At 36.9% G+C, this 18,106-nt stretch overlaps 1 long non-coding RNA gene across 2 annotated transcripts in view; it reads left to right on the top strand.

Annotated features, from left to right (window-relative positions):
* Positions 1-18,106, top strand: part of LOC118350176 (uncharacterized) — a 323,534-nt gene that overhangs the window by 265,992 nt on the left and 39,436 nt on the right. For both annotated transcript variants that reach the window (XR_007413936.1, XR_007413938.1), the window contains exons 7-8: positions 1,272-1,418; positions 17,449-17,545. This is a non-coding gene — a long non-coding RNA (uncharacterized LOC118350176). The remainder of the gene's footprint in view (positions 1-1,271; positions 1,419-17,448; positions 17,546-18,106) is intronic.

Genomic DNA, 18,106 nt, shown 5'->3' with positions numbered 1-18,106 from the left:
TTCCTATCACATTTATGACCTTACCACCCATCTCAGAGCCTAAGCTTAAAGATGAGCCTTACCTTCAGCTGATCTTATCTTTCACACCACAGCTCACTAGTCAATCTCAGGAGATTCTTTTTTTGTGTCAGCTGCAAAGCCTCCTTTTAGAAAAGACAATGCACCATGTCTGATGCTGGAATGTAGAACTCTGGGCAAAACTGATGAGTTATTGGGTGACCTGACAAAAGTATGTTTGAAGGGGGAGGTGAAGAGATTCCCAGGTGAGGACATACCCTGATGTAAGAAAGATATAGCCACATGAACTTGACTTGGTGCCTCATCCTTTCTTTCCTGGAGGCAAGTACAGACCATGATACAGCATTGTTCTATTACATTAATCTATCTCCTGGCCAACTGTGTAGAAGTATGGTTAGGTTCTGAGGAGAGAAACAGGTTAAAGTGAAGAATAAAAACTGTAAGAGTAAAGTAAAAAAGAAGAGCATTTTAAGGAACTACGAAACATATGGAAGACCAAGTTGTCCTCTGCAGGCCCACAAATAGGGTAAAATGTCAAGACCAAGAGATATACTTTCTTCTTTTGTCTCAGACTTTCCTATGGCCCTTGCATTCTAAGGGCTCAGACCAGACACTAGAGAGGAGTGTGCCCAGAGGAGCTGTAGGAGAAGCAGCAGTTGCTGAGACAGGGGCAGGAGGCTGTAGAGCCCACTGGAATAAAAAGGAATACATCCAGGGGCCTAGAAAAGACAATGGAGATGGGAATCTGTCCTCTTTGCCCAATGGACCAACTGTGGCCATAGGCAAGGGACTGCTGTGCTGAGTAAGGTGGTGTGGCTGCGTGGGGATGGGGGATTGTTTTTGAGCACATGAGAAATCCCCCTGTGGAAGCCCTAGGAATACTTGAAGGAAGGGGTCCTGAACCACATTGCACTGGTGACCTGTTGAGTTAAATGCTTACATTTAATTAAATTTAGTCAATCTGGTCATCAGGGATATTTACAAACCTTATGAGTTAGATTAAAAAAATAATAGTAAGATAACAGAAGTTCCATTATTTTAAGCTTCGGGGCAGTATGTCGTAAATGTTTCAGACAACATAATACAAAGCACAAGGTTGAGTCTAATCGAATTTGGCCACTTAAGCAATTATTTTGGTATACATTCTTGTGTTGATTTTCAAATGCTTTCATTCCATTGACATAAAAGAGTATTGGTGGATAAGTTCACAAAGTGCAGATTTAAACTGATTTTATTCTTTGCACACGCAACAGCAAAGAAAGCAGTGATTGGGTCAAGTGTCTGCCTTCATAGATGGGAAAGACTTCACTCAATGCACGAGTCTGATGTGCATACGTCAAGAGCACATTTGATTGTCAACCATTTCTGCTTCCAACAACGTCCTCCATCCTGATAAGCAAGTAAGTCCTGTGAATGACTTTGAAAAGTCAACCCATTCATGTGACAGAGGAGGAAAATAGGTTTCCATTCTTTGCCAAGTATTTTCTTATCTAGCTTTTATCTTCACGTTCATTCTTGAAGTTGACTTTGAAGGACAAAAGTAGAAAGAGAGAGCATTCCTTTGGAGTGAAAATTTATAGGTTTGATATGCTGGTTGCCCAGTTTTCAGTGAGAAACTCCAGAGGGAATATAATCTCTTAACCTAAGGGAGAAAGGCTGTTTGCAGTCATACTCATCTCTCACACACATGTATTAGCTTAGCTTCCCTGTATTAATTATCTAAGGGCAAAAAATGTCCTGAAAGAATGTGTTTGCTTCCTGCTGAATATTAAAACATTTTATACTACAATAATTTAAACAATGTAATGTTGGCCTAAGACTAGACAAAGAGTTCTATGAAACAAAATAAAAATCCAGCAATAGGACCAAGTAATACAAAAATGAAATGTAATTTTAAATTATTGTGGATAAAAACATGGATATTGTTAGCATAACAGGGTAGATATCTTAAAGAAAAATAAAGCTAGTCTTTTTAAGCTAGGATAAATTCAAATGGATCAAAGGTTAAAAACAAACAGAAAATCACAAAATAGAAAACATGACATGTTTTAAAATTTTAATTCTAAATTAAATCCTGAAGCCATAAAATAAAAGATTGATATAAGTTAAAACAAATTCTGAAGAAATGCTCTACATCAAAAACAAACATGGTCAAAGAGAAAAGTGGAGAAAATTTGCAATTCATATTACAGAGAAAATGACAGTTTTGTTAATGTTTATAGATTTGTCAACATCTAACAGAAAAAAACCCCAATAACCTAATTGAAACATGGGCAAAGATTATCATCAGGTATAAAAGTATAAATATATTTAAACCATGTAAATATATAAAACTGCCCTCATAATAAAAGAAAACAAAAAGTACATTTTTTTGAGTATAGTTGACACACAATGTTGCATTAGTTTCATGCATACAAAGTAGTGATTCAACAACTCTATATGTTATGCGATGCTCCCCACAGGTGTAGCTACCATCTCTCATGATACAATGCAATTACAGTACTAGTGGCTGTATTTCCTATGCTATTAGGTCTTTTATTCCCATGACTTATTCATTTTATAACTGGAAGTCAGTACCTCCCACTTCCCATCATCCATTTTGCCCAATCTCTCCACCTCTTTCCCCTGTGGCAACCATCAGTTTTTTTCTCTGTATTTGTAGGTATGAATCTGCTTTTTTGTTTATTTGTTTATTCATTTTTTTAGATTCCACATCCAAATGAAATCATATAGTATCTATTTTTCTTAGTCTGACTTATTTTACTTAACATAATAGTCTCTAGGTCGATCCGTGTTGTTGCAAATGCACAATCTCATTCTTTTTTATGGCTGAGTAATATTTCTCTCTCTCTCTCTCTCTCTCTCTCTCTGTGTGTGTGTGTGTGTGTGTGTCTGTGTGTGTACACCACATCTTCTTTATTCATTTATCTATCAATGGATACTTGGGCTGCTTTTGTATCTTGGCTATTGTAAATATTGTTGTAATAAGCATAAGGGTGCATATATCTTTTTGAATTAGTGTTTTTCTTTTCTTTGAAAAAATATCTAGTCAAGGAATTATTAGATTGTATGGTAATTCTATTTTTAATTTTTTTAGGAAACTCCATACTGTTTTCCACAGTGGCTGCACCAATTTACATTCCCACCATCAGTGTTCAAAGGTTCCCTTTTCCCTACATCCTCAAATAAAACTACATTTTTTTTTTATTTAGTAGATTTGCAAAGGGCTTGTCAGCAAACGGTATTGACATGAATGTAAAGAAATAGGCTCATATATATGTGTGTGTGTGTGTGTGTGTGTATATATACACACACACCCACATCTATATATGTATATATATATATGATCAGCAATTTGATAGTATCTATTAAGATAGAAAATGCATATGTCCTTTTAACAAGCCAGGCTACTTCTGTATGGAAATGAACATGATTAGAGGCACCTGGGTGGCTCAGTCGGTTGGGTGTCCAACTCTTGATTTTGGCTCAGGTCATGATCTTGGGGTCCTGGGATTGAACTCTGCATCAAGCCCCACATTGGGCTTCATGCTCAGTGGGGAGTCTGCTTAAGGATTGTCTTCCTCTCCCTCTGCCCCTCCCCTGGTTCTCTCTCTCTAAAATAAATAAATAAATCTTAAAAAAAGAAATAATGGTTATAATCACAAAAGCAAAGATGACCTATGTACAGTGCCAATATTGTAGTAATATTGATAATAACAAAAGATTGAAAACAATTTAAATGCATTTAACAGGAAACTGGTTAAAATAGTTATTTTCATATGGTTATTTCCATTTATTTTATATTCCATTTCATTTTAATATCATTTTTATTCATGATTCATGTTATGTAGCAATTTAAAAAATAAGGCATGCATAATAGACCTGTAAGATATTTTATTGGAAGGCAAAATATGATTCAGAACAGTGTGCATGATCTACTGTCTTTGATATGTATCTATAGATCTATGTGTACTCACTGCTTACATGCAGAGTAATAACTCTGGAAGCACCTCAAATAAATTGTAGAACATGCTGGGAAAAGAACCTAAGAAGTTTTTTTCTAGAAAGGAAAAGATGACTGTGGGACAGAGTATTCGCTTTTACTGAATACTCTCTTGTATTTTTTGAAGTTTTTACTTCATGTATGTATTAACCACTCTAAACTTGATTATAACCTCAAATTTAAATACAGTAGTGATGGCTCAAGATCTTTGCCATTTACTCATCCAGCCTACCCAGTATCTCCCTCCATCAGTGATAGCATTTTCCTCAGTGCTAGTGAGCACTGGCCAGTGTCACTTCTATTAAAATTCCCTAAAGGAGTGTCTGCTCAAAAGGTGAGTGTAAATATTTTCATGTTGCTATTTTTTTCTCAAATGGGACATATTAATTTTTAGGGATATACGCTTACATTTTATAAGAGTTAATTAAAAGTTAAGGTTAGAAGTTTAATTTTTGGTGTAGTACAAGCAATTATGGGAGAGTTTCTCAATCTTGACCCTATTGACATTTAGGGTCTGAATAGATCTGAATAGATCTTTCTGAATAGATCTTTCAGTCCCAGGCTGCCCTGGGACTATTGGATACTTATAATTCCTACCCCCTACCCCCTAGATTCTACTCTCTAGATGGTAGCAGAAACCACTCCCAGTTGTGACAACTGGTAGAAGTCCTCTCCCCAAGTTGTGACAACCAGAAGTGTCTCCAGATATTGGCACATGTCCATCGGGAGCAAAATTTCTGCCCTGCACCTCTCCTTTTTCCCCACATGAGAACTACTGGATTAGAGTCAATAATCATTTATTGGGTCCTGACATATGTGAAGCTCTAAGATTGTGTATATGAAGTCTTGCTTTTATAAAGATTTATTTTATTTATTTGAGAGAAAGAGAGGGTGTGAGGGGTGGGGCAGAGGGAAAGAATCTTCCCGCAGACTTCCTGTTGAGCATGGAGACCACATGGGGTTGGATCTCATGATCCATGAGATTGTGACCCATGTAATCACAACCTGAGCCGAAACCAAGGGTCAGAAGCTTAACCAACTGAGTCGCCCAGGCACCCCAACACCCAATACATCTTAATGCCTGGAGAAACAGTGTAGTGGCTTCTCTCCATGTGTAATTTCATCCTTTAATAGAAATAGCCACTCTCCTAAATATTTGGTCCTTGAATAGCTATTGGGTCTTTCAAATACAAAATAATAAAATTTTGAAAATAATTCTTTTCCTTGACAGCACATATCAAACTAGTGTGCCAAGCTTTGAGGAGAATAAACCCACTTGTCATCTTTTTGGAGAATTGAAAAATATGGCTCTTGTAATGTGAAGCATAAAACATTTTTCTAAACATCATGAAAATAATATTTTCAAGTCTTCATTCAAGAAGAGTGCTTGCCTTCTTATTTTACTTGGAAAACATGTACCTTCTGAGGCTCAGAGAGGGTTATTCCTTGGTCCCTATATTAGGCCTCAGGATGTATATATTTCAGCCCCCCCCCCATAATAGTAATTTGGATTGGTGCATTTCTTTGTTAAATTTGGAAAAAATGTAATCAGTACTTCCTAGGTTACGGTGTATGGCTATACCTGTGTAAAAGGCTATAGTGTAATAGTGTCATATTTCCAAAGTAGTATGTGGTTTTTCTAAATTACTTCATGTATATCATTTGAGATGAGTGTAGGACGTGCATGGAACACAGGAGAGTTGCTCAGTAAATATTAATTAGCTAGCTACCTTATTTAAATCATCAAGGAAAATGCTCCAAATTTCTCTCCTCTAATGAAAATAAACCCTTAGTTACAATGTTATTTATCTTTACATTTCTGTCAGTAGTTGCTATTTTCTTTTTTTTAAAATTTTTATTTATTTATGATAGTCACATAGAGAGAGAGAGAGAGAGAGAGAGAGAGAGAGGCAGAGACATAGGCAGAGGGAGAAGCAGACTCCATGCACCGGGAGCCCGACGTGGGACTCGATCCCGGGTCTCCAGGATCGCGCCCTGGGCCAAAGGCAGGCGCTAAACCGCTGCGCCACCCAGGGATCCCCAGTAGTTGCTATTTTCAGTTCATGACATGTTCATCACAAATTTCAGCACACTTCGACAATTCTCTTTTAAGTTCATTACAAATCCTCTCCCCACCCACAGAACTTGAAAAAAGAATGCACTGTCCTGAGTATGGAGTATAACTTGATTAATGGCAAGCTCATCAGAGGAAACAGGAAACTACTCACTCGTCTGCACCATAGGATTTGTATCCTTCAAAGTAACTTAATTCTGATTTCATTTGGTTTATCCTAAGTCCAAGAATACAGGATCATACCATCTGCCTTAGTTTTGATAGTCTTTGTTGTGTTTGCGTGCTAGCCACTTCAAAAAAACATGCAACTGAAAGGATACTTTATAAAACATCATGAGTTAGATCCAAGCCTTGTTTTTCAGGAAGAGCATATTGTCACCGATTCTTAGGAGCCAAATGAAATGGGAGTGTCTTATTTCCCTTCAAATCATAGAGAACAGGGTTTGCATAATCTGAGTTCTGTGCTTTATCTGCACTGTTATAATTCCAGGCAACTGAATGAGGATCCTCAAATATGTATTAAGTGCAATAACAACAAGAAACAAACGATGAACAGAGATGGTGCTGGATGTTCTTGGATTTTGAGTCATGAGTGTACTAGGGATATTATTTTTCCACTGATTACTTTTATTTTTATTATGGGACTTCTTGGAAGATGTTATTTTTATTATAAATGATGAATGAATTAATAAAATTAATTCTAGACAGGTTAGAATGATTAATCTGAGAAACTAAATAAAAATAAGGTGTTGATTCCAATTTGGGCGTCAGGATCTTTTTTTTTAATGTAATAAACAAATAATAAAAATCCAACCTGGTACATAAAAGCCATTCATTATGTCATCTAGAGATTTCTAAAGATTGAATTTGAATTGATAGTAATCTAGAGGAAATATTTTATCCCCAAATGAAACTTGCCCCTTAAAGCAATAGCATATAGGGTTTTCAAAGTAAATGCCAACTGATTCCAGTCTTTAGAGATATATTTTATGTGAAAATTGCTGTTTGAAATAGAACACTGGTTTTACATTTCAGATTAAAAATATAATACACCACCAAGGGTGCTGATTTGTTTCATCTATTGTGAACCAGAAGTCTTATTAATAAAGAAGACTTCTTTGATAACATGCTCCTTTAAACTGCATTTTCAAATGTGTGGTTAATTCTTAAGACTTCTAGGTAAAGGGCATCATGTTTGTTTTGTGTTTTTGTTGTTGTTTTTGATGCTTGAACCATTGCAAAATGCCTTCTAAAATCATTGGCAGTGCAGCGTCTGTGTAAGCAAATAGACTTGCCTGTATGTTCTTAGCAATACCCAGAGGCAGCCTCATCCATTAGAGTTAGTTTTATTGAAGGGAGGCGTATTGGCTAAGACATCAGCCTGTTTCTAACTCTTTTGAAAAGACATTACAGAATCTTTACCATCCACCTTGACCATCTCTAGAGAGCAGACCCTTGGTTTTCCAAACACCATCCGCAAAACTGGACTGGTTAAATTTCCATGAGATTAGATGTCCTTTTTCATCAGAGTTACCAGCCTTTTTTCAGCTTTGTTAATGAAGGAGAGTCTCCTTGCATTGAATATGCTCATTACATACAAATTAGAGTTTAAACAGTGGCTTTCCAACCCCAGGAATGTAAGTGCTAATGAACAGAAAAAGGGTCTCCCATGAAAAATAACTCAGGCAAGCTCAGTCCCCGCACCACTGTTTGCAGTGCTTGGGAAAAGGTTCTAATATTAATGTCTCTTGTCAGAAAACCCTTACAACCTCTATTAAATCATCTTCCCTATCGAAGGTGCTGTAGTTATAAATAGGCTCACAATGAATTTGGAATTCTCTACATGTAAATCATGCCACATACCATTATCTGATATCCTTGAATTAGGGATGCGTGGCCTTGGGGGCAGTAAAGGATAGGTCGATGCAGCCAGCTGTCTCGTTTAGTAATAACGGCTGCGCGCTAAAGACTAACAGGCAGACAATAAATAACATTTTCAAATCTGCATCCAGACTTTGAGTGGGAGAGAAATGAATAATGATTTCCTTGTGCTAGATTGGACTTAAGCAAAAGGTCAAAGCTTTCAGCAAAAGGAACAACAGCTGTACAATCCAGTTAATCATAGACAAAAGTGTGTGTGTGTGTAAACCTGTAAGCAGGATAATTAACAGGTCGACTTGTGTTTAGTGTATTCCGTTGTGCCGTTTTATTCTTGCAAACTCCATCTTCTTTCATGTCGATCCTTCATTCTGACTCTCTTTAAAGGAAGGTGAGAGGTTAACAGATTAAATCCAATTTAGAATGAGGAGCTGGGAGTAATTGATATTATATTTGAGCATTGTATTTAAATAAATCAAGTGCATCTTTTCGGTGCAGACAAGGTCTTTGTGTATGGATTACATCGAGTTAGAATTATATATTTTATAAGTATAATAAAATGTCTGAGTCTATTTGCATATCTTCTATGAGAACATAAATATTTCTGATATTGACTGAGTTTTATAGAAAAATGATATGCAAGAAGAAGCAATGTTCTTAAATTAAACAACAACAACAACAACAACAACACAACCAGGGATAAATTAGTTCTGTGAAAAACCTGCTGTGAGATTTTAATTTTCTTTCCCCATATAGCTCTGGAAAGATCACCTACCTACATCAAAAGATTGAAGTCCTATTAATGTTTCTTTTATGAGAGGAAAGACCTTACCAACTACAGTTTATTTGGAAATTATTATTTTATTACTTTATTTGCGTGATTATGTATGTCTGTCTGTCTCTGTGTCTGTGTGTCCAAATTGTGCTTTAATTAATTGGATCTCAGCTACTAAAATGTATTCTGTTTAACTGCAGATAAATAATTTCAGACTCTTAACTGTTTACTTCCCCTGACTTCTCTATCTTTATGTTTCTGTGTGAACAATACAATAAAACCTCTGCCTATCCTGCCCCCCTTTTCAGAGGGAGTTTTTCAGTAGTGATACAAATATTGTTGTTTTTGCTAGCAAGTAATTCACCAGTGGCTCATTTCCATCAGCTTTTATTTCACAGCAATTGTAAAATAAACCACTCGTAGCACATGCTGTTAATGTCTGGTCCCTGGGGTGTAACTGATGTTCATGGTATGGGTCATGTGCTAGCTAAAGTGTGCATTAAAATGGGAGAAATTAATAGTACTACCACTGATTCGCACTAAATGGTATTCAATGGGCAATGTCATCCTTTGAATAGTATCTTAGCATATTATTTTGTGAGTGTCTTTTAGAGTCCGATTTTAATGCAAAAATAAGCAAAAAAAAATCAGAGCATACTAATATAATGAGTTCTTCAGAAGCAGAACTGGTCATATGCTGAAGTTTCATTTATACATTACATTCTTTTCATTTCACTTTTGACCTTCATTTTATATTTGATGACGCCATAAAACTCGTGGCACAATCACTAGAATCTGTGCTTCTGCAGAACTTGATATAAATAATGCTACTCTTTGTGTGCTTGGCTATTTGTGTTTCCAGTTATGCATTTTAAAAGTAAAAAAGATAAGCATTTTTTCTTAATTATGTATTGCTTGGGTATGGATGGATGTAAATCACATAACTGGTTTCAAAGATGGGATATATATATATACATATATATACATATATATATATATATAACATGGTATGTTCTAACTTTAATTGAATATTATTTTATTGCATTCTATTTGGTGATAATGAACAGGTCCATGAAAATACAATTCTTTAAAAAACAGTCTTAACACTTTCTAGATATTGTCACTCTTATGCTGATAACATTCCTTCAAGATTGATAGCTGGCACACCATTCATCTTCTAGATAAAGATGTTATTGTACTGAAGAGGTTATTTGAGCACACAAAAGCATGTTTTAAGTGCTTGTCAGTATCAAGTTCTGCTTTCCTATACATACAGAACTGATGTTGAAGCATCACGCCGCCAAAGAGTGCAATCCCTGGCTGCACCTGTTTGATCTAGATGCAGAACCCCATCTCTTCCTAATTTATACCTGTTTCTCTCTTCAGAGATGTCTAGAATTTCTCTGCTAAGACCCTTGCATGGAACAGATAATATGAAATCCAGCCAATTGTTCCTTCTTTTTTTTTTCAGTAGTTGTATACAGTCACTGTGAACCCTGGATTAACAAAAACTGAATTATGGCTTCTCGGAGAAATAATAGGGTTAGGTTCCTGTAAGCCTTTGATTGATTGTAATATTTTCACCAACAGACAATGCATAACCTTGTTTTATATGAGTTTCTGTTTAAGGAAACACACATGTGTTGTTTAATATATAGCAATGTTATAATATACATATTATATTCTCTATATAAAACACATAAAATATATTATTTAATATCTATTTTGATCCATTAACATGGCCAACAGAACTGTAACTCATGCCCGAATGAAGCTTATCGAACACAGCATTTCCCTCTGTAAGGCACTTCACAGCCTTTGCGTGCTTAGGGACACTAGACAGCACTTGAACACTATGCTTGGGAGGCATTTTAAACAGTAGACTCAGCAAAAGGCACAAAAATGAGAAAATGTGACACTAAATAGTGGGTGGAAAGGACACTTGTTTACAATGAGAGCTGACATAAAACTGCCATTGCCTCATTCAACCTCAGCCGGGAAATGTGTGCTTCATGCTAGTCAAGGTTTTCATTACTGCACGAATGTTGACCAATGACTGCAAAATCACCTCCATTGCTCACTTTGGGGTTACAAATCTGTTCTAGCAAGTAGGGGACTGGCACATATGGAATCTCTGAATTACAGAGATCAACTGAATTCAGCGATATGAAAAATAGCATAATCAAAGCAATGGGAACCACTTAAAGTTCAATTTATGCATTCCTATTTTTTAACATATTGTGTGAATTTTAAACATACAGCATCATTATTTGATATATGTACGTATTATGAAATAATTGCCAGAAGTTTAATTAATATCTATCCCCTCAGGTAGTTAAATTTTTTTCTTATGATGAAAACTTGTAAGATCTACTCTTAGTAACTTTCAAATATACAACAGTCTTGTTAACTGGAGTCAGCATGCTGTACATTATACCCCTAGGATTTACTTATCACTGGAGGTTTGTACCTTTTGGCCACCTTCACCTATATCCATTCCTGTTTTTGAAAAATCTGTTAACCATTTCATTCCTTTCATCTTTCCTCCCCTTGTTATCTGCTCCATTCTTCCTTCTTACACTTTGTCTTCCTCTCCTACCAACTCTGTGTATTCTTTTTTTTTTTTTAATCTTTTATGGAACAAATTGAAATTCTTCATTAATTCTTTCTAGGTCTTTCTGGCTATCACCTCTACTGGCTTCCTGGCCTCTAGATTGGATCCTGATACACAGAGCAATAGTTATTCTTCATTGCTGAGACATTATTGCTGTAGAATGCTCTTGGTAGTTTTGGTACTGTCTTCCATTGGCTTCAACTTGGCTACACTTGCACTTCCTTGAAATATGAGGCTCTAGCTCTCAGTCAGGTGGCTAGAATATTCTGCGCACACTGTCCTTGGTATTTCAGAAATGCTGAGAAAAATAAGTTAATTAAACTTCACCTTCGGATTTCAAATCACACTCTTGATACTAGTGGCAGAAACAAGAACTTTAAAAGAGAGGCTTTTGTTTGTTTTTTTGATATATAAGAGACTAGTTTTCGGGAGGCTTCCTTATTTTGAGGTCCATAGCAGCCTTATTAATATTAGTTCCCAAACTGAACACAAACCAAATTGTGTCATATTTGTTTACTAGCCTCCTTTACAGTAAGGAAAATGGACACACATTATATGCAAAAATATGGACAAGACTCGCAATCATACTGTTGGATGAAAGAATTCAGACACAGTAGCATACATACTGATGATTTCCTTATATAATTTTTTAAAAAGATTTTATTTTTTTAACCATGAGAGACACAAGAGAGACAGAGGCACAGGCAGAGGGAGAAGCAGGTTCCTTGTGGGGAGACCGATGTGGGACTTGATCTCAGAACCCCAGTATATGACCTGAGCTGAAGGCAGATACTCAACCCCTGAGCACACAGTCATCCCCATTTATATAAATTTTAAAAAAAGGAAAGCTGTGACATTAGAAGTCAGGTTGGTAAATATTGGATGGGAGGGTAGTGATTGTGAGGGGGCAAGGAACTTCTAAGGGTGCTATTTGTATTCTGTTTTTCATGTAGGTGAACATGAAATAGATATGTTCATTATGAGAAAAATACATTAGAGGAAAATACGTATAAAGGTAAACAACGCTTGTCTGAATACATATTCAATAAAATAGTTCTAAATTCTCCATAAATGGTGTGAAGCAATTTATAGAAAATGTACTTTCTGGAGCATGATTAGATTAAAGAAATAATTTGCGATTTATAACTGCTAATTTTTAAGGGTATACGAATTACATTGCTAGGTGAAGGAAGCAAGTTGCAAGGTACATATATGTTAATGGAGTGGAATTAGAAGTTTGGAGCCTGGGTAGCAGAAAGATGATTAGCATTACCGTTTTACAACTTTTTTTTAGAAGATTTTATTTATTCATGAGAGACACAGAAAAAGAGAGGCAGAGACACAGGCAGAGGGAGAAGCGGGCTCCATGCAGGGAGCCCGATGCGGGACTCGATCCCAGGACTCCAGGACCACACCCCAGGCTGAAGGCAGGTGCTAAACCGCTGAGCCACCCAGGGATCCCCAACTTTTTACATCTTTTAGTATATTATTTGACTCATTACAATAAGTGTATATCCATCGGATAATTTAAAAAAAATCAAGACAATGAAAATGTTTTAAAAAGAAAAAAATGAGTTGAGATCTGACTAAAATAAAATGTGTGTCAGAATGTATAGATCCACCGGAGTGAAATTCCCACCAGCCGAAGAATAGATGAAAATCCCAAGACCTTTGGGGGAGGAAATGAGAGTCAGAGAGGAAGGAAGGAAATCAGATTCTAGGGGAATGAAGAAGCATGACCGCAGATAAAGGTATTATTGGTGATATTACAATGTACCCAAATGTCACCAGTTCTTATCAGCCAGTCTCCTATAAAACTGAAGCCACGGTGGCATGAGGAACTCTGTTCTTGTTGTATATGGTTAATGCAAATTTCATGTCCCTGGAAAGTACCTAAACTATTTCTGGGCACCCACAGTTGCCTCATAGGAACTCACAGACCCATTGGCTATCCTGTCACCGCTCAGATCTCACACATTCTTAGGATGGAAACACCCTCAACTTTGCCCCTGACTTCTCTCCACCAACGAACTCTCTCTAGCCCTGCTAATTGCAACACCAGCAAAGCCTACAGTGCCCTCCTTGTCTATACATCCTCTTCATTGTCCCCATGTCAGGGGCTGTGCCTCAGGAATAGAACACATGTAAAAGAATTGTTTTAAAAGTCTCCATAGATGGCAATACATAGACCGAAATATACCTGAGGATCACAAACCAGAGCTTATATAATAGGGTGAATGAACTCTGCCTGTAGGTCTGGGCTCAGGCAGGATGCAGCTCTGCAGGATGTGAATGAGGGGCTGTCTGCAGGGACCCAAAAGCTGCTGCATGAAGTTGCTTGCTCATCTTCACCACTTAGCCTGTGACTGATTAGAGCTATTTGTATTTTTTTTTTTTGACTTTACATCTTCCTGGTAATCATTGCTTACAGACCACAGTGAGAATTTGTTTTAGTTTCCCCATCTATAATACCCCTACCTCATGAGGTCTGTATCTTCCTGGGCTTCTCTCATGGGTCCTTTAGAAACTGTGTTCTCAGCCTCATCTCTAGATTATGCTCCTCCCTATTTTTTTTCTCATTCCCAGGCCCCTGCACTTTTTATTTGTTGTTTATTAATTAATTTGATTCTGAAGTAAAGCTCTTCAAGGGTTCCATGAATTCTTGTAGCACTGCTGAGCCCTTTTGAGAGGGCTAGCTTTGTCAGAGCACAGAGCCAAATAAAGGCTTCTTTTTACCTCACCTCAGTCATGGGATCCACTTATCATCAGCTTATTGAGAGTTAGGAACAGAAGATGTCCCAAATGTCCCCTGTTGCCTGGACACCTGTTCCCTATGGGAACCTTTGAAATGGACTGACCTGGTGTTCTACAATTGCTTGTCGGCCCAGACATGCCCCCTCTGAACTTGAGCTCTCATAAGGTGGGGTTTGGGTCTCATCACTTCTGAATCTCCAATATCTAGGAGCTAAGTTTGAAATGGTAGGCACATGAAATGGAGGATTAACTCATCAAGTGCCACGATGTCTTAAACATTGTCCTGCATTGGGAGGAAGTAAATATGAATAAAACCAATCTGTAGAACTGATTGGCACAAACCTTACTGTTAAACCAATCAGTGTCTTTGTGTGTGCCTATGTGTTGCTTCTAGTTTGGCATGTATGCCTTGAGTTTTTCTCTTAGTTCATGCTACAACTTGATTAATTTCTTTCTGTCTGTTTTCCAGAGAAAGACGAATGGAATTGGAATCAGTGTGCAATTAAGAATGGTCCTGCTTCCACATCTGATATTATTCAAGCCCATGCTCTCCATTATTTGTTTTTACTAAAATTATCTGTAAGAGCATCTCTCTAAAATGTTGCCATCTCGACTATTTAGGTGAAGAGGAAGGGCAGAAAACAGAGCTTGAACTTCCCAGAATGTTCCATCAATAGATTACAAGGCTTTGTTACCTCTTAGAAGAATTCATTTTATCTCTTAACATGCAAAAGTAGTCATCACTGAGTACACATATATAAGAAAGTGATATCACTTGGAGGGATGGTAAATTTTCATAATCCTTTTATTTCCCAAGATAGGAAGAGACATTTCTTCTATTCCCAACTATGTCAGGTCCTAAAATGGAAGGGAATAAAACACAATAAATTGCAAGCCAAAGAATCAATTATTAAGGCAGAGTAACGCTGCATCCCACAATGTTGTCAAAAAACCCAGATGTGTCATGTTTGAGTTGCATTTTCATTACGTGTACATACTTGGCTTTTAGCAAAATTATATGAGTTGGATTAATTTTTTATATGGCCCTCCAGCAGCTCTATGCAGAACCATATGGGAGACATTTGGTTCTCATCAACTCCTTTTTACCCTTCCTTCCACTCCATTGCTTTAAACTGAACTTTCATTCTCTTTAACTATCTGCACATTTTATTCTATTCAGAGAGAAGAGCCACTAAAATATTATGACCTCTAAGTGACAGGCGGTGAGACAGGGTCTCTCTCCAAAGCCAGCCCACAGCTGTGCATTGATCGCATGGGTTGGTGGCCTGGTGTATGCTGTGTAACGGGTCTGTTCTCTTTCATCTCACTGGGAGGATACTTACAGAATGGTTTGCCTCTCTCTTGTGGTCTATAAGGAAGTGGAAGGATTCAGTTTTCAGCCCTGTTCTTATGGTGGTTTTTGCTTAAGCTTGAAATTAACTTTTCAAAGAGGGTAGATGTTTTATAAGGGGAATGGTTGTTAGGAGATTTGCTGAGATTCAGCTTCAGTGATAACTCTTTATAGTAATATCAAGGCTTCCCTGTAAAGATTTCAGACACATCAGCATGATTATTTGCTAACCACTCTGCAGGGGAGGGAAATGGCAAATATCAATGACTTTCTAGAATGAAGGAGCCCACATCTGGGAAGGTGGTAGACTGCCAGCCAGTATCTGAATTTAGGTTTTCTTATTACTCAAAATCTTTCTCTCTTTATTGTCTGGCCCTGTGATTTCCTTTCTTTGTGGGCAGAGGAAATACTGACAGAAAGAGTACAAAAGTTTTCCCTCTCTGTGCATTGTGAATATGTGCATTGAGATAGAAATGGGAGGCTTAGGGCATCACTTATAATCATGAGGTCAATTATCATCTGACACAAGAATTTGAAATAATCTGCTACTGGACACATGGATGCGGAGTCCACATCAAGTGAATGGAATTTTAATTCCAATCAACATTCATTTGTTTGAAAAATGATATTATGAGCAAATGCAAACTTAAAAGACAGCAGCCATTTAAAGTGACTTGTACAACGTAGACAAATTCCATCAAAAGACAGCTTCCCTCTTAATGAACTAAAAGTACTCTATGAGGTTAACTGTCAGTATTTTTACTTCACATCCCTGATCAGCATACTAAATGGCAGGTACTTTTATACAATACATTTAATCCCTTGATGGAATTGGAGGGCAGGCTAGAAAGTTCTTTTCAATTTTTTTTTGATAAGTCCGTATCTTGCTCAGGTTTAACATTTATTCATGATGGCACTTCATCCCTTGCCTTCCTGCTTAAATGCCAGAGGTTAAAATTTCTTATGGAAATTCTACTTAACAGAAAGCTTTATTTTGCATAATTACAATCTGGCTCAACCTCAAATCATCCAACATTTATTATAACATTTAAAGGTCTCAGAAATACCTCTGAGATGTTTTTTCCTCTTTTTTCTTTTTTTAACAAAAGGAACAATTTTCACAAGTCATATACCCAAGTTCTCTCTTTCTCTCTCTCTCTCTTTTTCCCTCTCTCTGTCACAGCAGCACTGGGTAACTCTCCTCTGACTAGCTAGGTTCTCATTCATCATTTCTCCTCAGCCCCGACCTGACCTGAGCCTCTTTCAAATATAACTGCCATCACTGTATCACTTTGCTCAGAATTCTTGGGCTGAAGCCTGCATATATTTCATGATCTGCAATGTAGTAATTTATTATTAGTAATTCTACTTCTTGTCTCAATCCATTAAACAGCATGATGTCTGGTCACGCAATTCGGCTAAATGAAAGTTTGAACATTTATATAGTTAGAGTTTATAGCAAAGCTAATGTAACTGACATGTTTTGAGTTATGGTTCTGGACAATTATGTATTTTTTTAAAATATAATTGCTAACTGGCCAGAGAAATCTTAGAGTCTGGTAATATGAGAATATCAATTTAAACTGAAAATATTAAAAGGCCAGACTATTATTTTTCTCTTCTCTGGGTTCTCAGGATAAGTGATTTGATTGAATATAAATAATGTTAAGTTGTTTGAATTTAAGGATTATCTTGAAGTTTGCTGCATCATTAAGCTATGTCTGACGCAAATAATTAAGGGTGGTTAGGGAACGTGATTTCCTTTATTAAAATATTTTTTTCCATTCCAACTTCTCTAAGGAAAAAACATGCTGTTCGCACCAATTTTTTTTTAAAACATAATCATTGCTATCCCATCAGTAACACAATTGGTGCCTAAGAACATCAAATGGTAAATCCAAGCATATTAATTACATCATTAAAGTAGCATTTGGTACACTGCTGAGATACATTACAATAACAATAACCTTTCTGTTAATAGGATTCGCTGCCAGCGTGTAATGCAGAAGTTGCATACAATGAGGATATCCCATTCCACCACCTCATGGCATAAATCAGTATAGTCAGAGCAACAAAGAGTGAGTATTTCCATAAAAATGACATTAAACTATTTGCGTGTGTGTATGTATGTGTGTGTGTGTGTCTGTGTCTGTGTGGAATGCCACAATTTAAAAGCCAGATAACTGCTCCAGAGAAAGCAGAGTTGCTTGGTTACATCTGCTGAAAACAATCTGTGCTGTGTATGAGAGCTCATGTCAGCTCAGTAATTACCACAACTGAGATAAAGCCTGTGCTAAATGTCACCTGCCGCTGACAAGCACAGGAAGCCAAGCACCGCTAAATGAGTCAGTTACCCTGAGAGTGTTTAGCTCTCTTTGCGAGCTAAATGCATTTGTCTTGCATAGAAAAAGAAAAAAAACTATATATATATATAAATTAGAAACACATTTATCATGAAAACCTAACCAAAAATTATCACTGCCCACTCATTAGGTTAGAAGTATATTAGATGAGAAGGCTTACAGATGCAATCAGGTTGCAGGAGAAAGATTAAGGCATTAATGAGAATTTCTGTGAGGCAGACACAGCCTTCCATGTACTACCACAAATTGGTCATTAGTCAGTGCAGCACAATTTCC

Source organism: Canis lupus, chromosome 11 (genome assembly GCF_003254725.2).
Source record: "Canis lupus dingo isolate Sandy chromosome 11, ASM325472v2, whole genome shotgun sequence".
Classification (NCBI taxonomy): domain Eukaryota; kingdom Metazoa; phylum Chordata; class Mammalia; order Carnivora; family Canidae; genus Canis; species Canis lupus.
This window is presented reverse-complemented; position numbering and strand designations above follow the sequence as displayed.